At 32.3% G+C, this 2208-nt stretch overlaps 2 long non-coding RNA genes across 2 annotated transcripts; one reads left to right on the top strand and one right to left on the bottom strand.

Moving 5' to 3' along the window:
- Nucleotides 1-151: 151 nt before the first annotated feature.
- Nucleotides 152-1087, bottom strand: LOC125503448. Its single transcript, XR_007280867.1, has 3 exons — nucleotides 950-1087; nucleotides 783-889; nucleotides 152-720 (listed from the first exon to the last, which is right to left on the bottom strand). It is a non-coding gene; the product is annotated as an uncharacterized LOC125503448 (long non-coding RNA).
- A 143-nt stretch (nucleotides 1088-1230) lies between these two features.
- Nucleotides 1231-1689, top strand: LOC125503443. Its single transcript, XR_007280862.1, has 2 exons — nucleotides 1231-1339; nucleotides 1417-1689. It is a non-coding gene; the product is annotated as an uncharacterized LOC125503443 (long non-coding RNA).
- Nucleotides 1690-2208: the final 519 nt, after the last annotated feature.

Genomic DNA, 2208 nt, shown 5'->3' with positions numbered 1-2208 from the left:
CTTTTATAATTGTAATATATGTATAATAGAGTACCTATATACAGGGTGGTTTTTAGTACATGTGTATGTTCAGTGAATGTATATGGTATGTTCAGGGAATATACATACATATACGTAACGAAAGATAAATAAATTAAAATATAACTATATACAGCATTTTTGCCGTTGTCGCAATGATGTGTGACTGTGAGATAAAACACAAACCTTTATCTAAAAAACTGCACTAATTATTTTATATTCCTTACATGTTCCCGCTCTGTGGCTTTTGCCCTTTCATTTTGTTCTCGATCCACCATTAACAATTTTTAATCCCAATTAAAGTGTTTCGCAATATGCTCTTAACAAAAATTTTACAAGCAATTACAAATTTTAATATTGGTTACAACAAAATACAGTTAATCGTTTTACATTAATAGACCATTCTATTGTGTAGAAATACAGTTAGGTATAGCAATTTGCATTGATACATTACTTTAATTTTACTTTTGTTGCTTTCCTTCAATCCAGGAAAACATGCTTCTCTCAAAATAGAAATCAACCAAATTCAAACTGGTAAAAATTTAAAAACACAGATAATAGTTTTACATTAATAGAAGAATAATTATGTTCAGACAACCTTACTTGCCTCTTATGCGAAAATTTTTCGTGTGTGGTTTTCTCACTGGATCTGGAGATCTGGTGATCCCTTGCATCTTCAATGCTTCAAGTCCACAACATTACCTGTAGTATAGAACACGAAATAATAAAATAATCAAATGTATTTAATTTATACACCAACATACCTTTACATTTTTGCCGTATCTTATCGTACGCGAACATTTTTCGTGTGTGGTTTTCTCACGTGATCCCTAGCATCTTCAATGCTTCAAGTCCGAAATAGCAGTATCACCTGTATGTATAGAACAAAAAATAAAATAATCAAATATATTTAATTTAAACAACAACATACCTTTACATTTTTGCGGGGTTTTAAGCCATAATTATACCGTAATTACCGTCTTGAAGGCGGATCATAACACTGAGGCACAAGCACGGTTTTTATATTTTGACTGCACACTTTTTATAATAAAGTCAAGGCATGGTCTGAAGCAATAGATAAATAAGTCAGTGGTATCTTTTCCTCAGGTTATCTATATTTTTTAGCACAACTTATAGTAGGAACAACAAACTATGAAACAATCACAAAATCCATAGATGAAGAGATGAAGACAAGTATAGATCATGGGGGGGCTCACTCATATTGACTTGCGTGGAACCAAGTTTTTGGTCTGAGGGTTACGCCACCTTCCTTCGCACACGCCAAACAGACATCAATATGACGAGTACAGGACAGTTTTCAGTTAAGTCAAGTGATTTAATACACAGAATATCGCTTGGAGGGCTGGGAGAGTTTATGGCGTTATTTCCAATTTCAAGGTTACGAGTGACAAGGCGTCCACAAAGGCGTCTTCTACACAGACTACATACTATTAGACCTCCCACTCCTCTAGCACCGCTGGAAGCGCTCTTGCGGTCTGAGACACCTAGCTTTCAATTTGGCGCCATATTCAATTTTATTTTAGACTTTTTAGAGTTATGGGATAAAAAATATACTGGCAAGGCAGTTGGATAAATATGTATTGATATTTTGTACACTAGTTACATACAATACACATTGGAAAATATAAGTTATAATAAATAAAATCGTTATTTGATAATGGTTTTTGGCGGACATTTGTTATCGTTCTAAAGCAAGGTATCAATAATCGGCTGAACACCTTTATAGCAGTTCAATTACAATTACCATTGATGATGACAACATGATCATCAGTTAACGATAACCTTTCTTAAAAGATGCTACCTATTTATCTTTAAATAAATTAGATGCTCATATAAATAAGAGCATCGGTACATATGTGTAACAAAGAACATTTCAGCAAACCGGATTTTCATCTTCAAATTTTAATATCCATAGATAAAGATTTAGTTTTTACAGCTGCAACTTTCCTTCAAATCGAAGTAATTAATAAAAATATGACCACAGGAATTTATCCTGAAATTAAAATTACAAATGGAATATATTTAGCAAGATCATTAGTATCAGTAAAGAATGGCAAAGCCATCACCACAATTTTAAATACTACAGAAAAACCCATAAAAATTAATAAAATCAAATTAAATCTAGAACCATTCGACGAATCAAATTCTAGAATTTTAGTTACAAAAAAG

Source organism: Dendroctonus ponderosae, unplaced genomic scaffold (genome assembly GCF_020466585.1).
Source record: "Dendroctonus ponderosae isolate FM_Combo_2020 unplaced genomic scaffold, Dpon_F_20191213v2 Dpon_F_20191213_2, whole genome shotgun sequence".
Lineage (NCBI taxonomy): Eukaryota > Metazoa > Arthropoda > Insecta > Coleoptera > Curculionidae > Dendroctonus > Dendroctonus ponderosae.
Note: the sequence above shows the minus strand (reverse complement) of the source record. Positions and strands in the feature narration are given on the sequence as shown.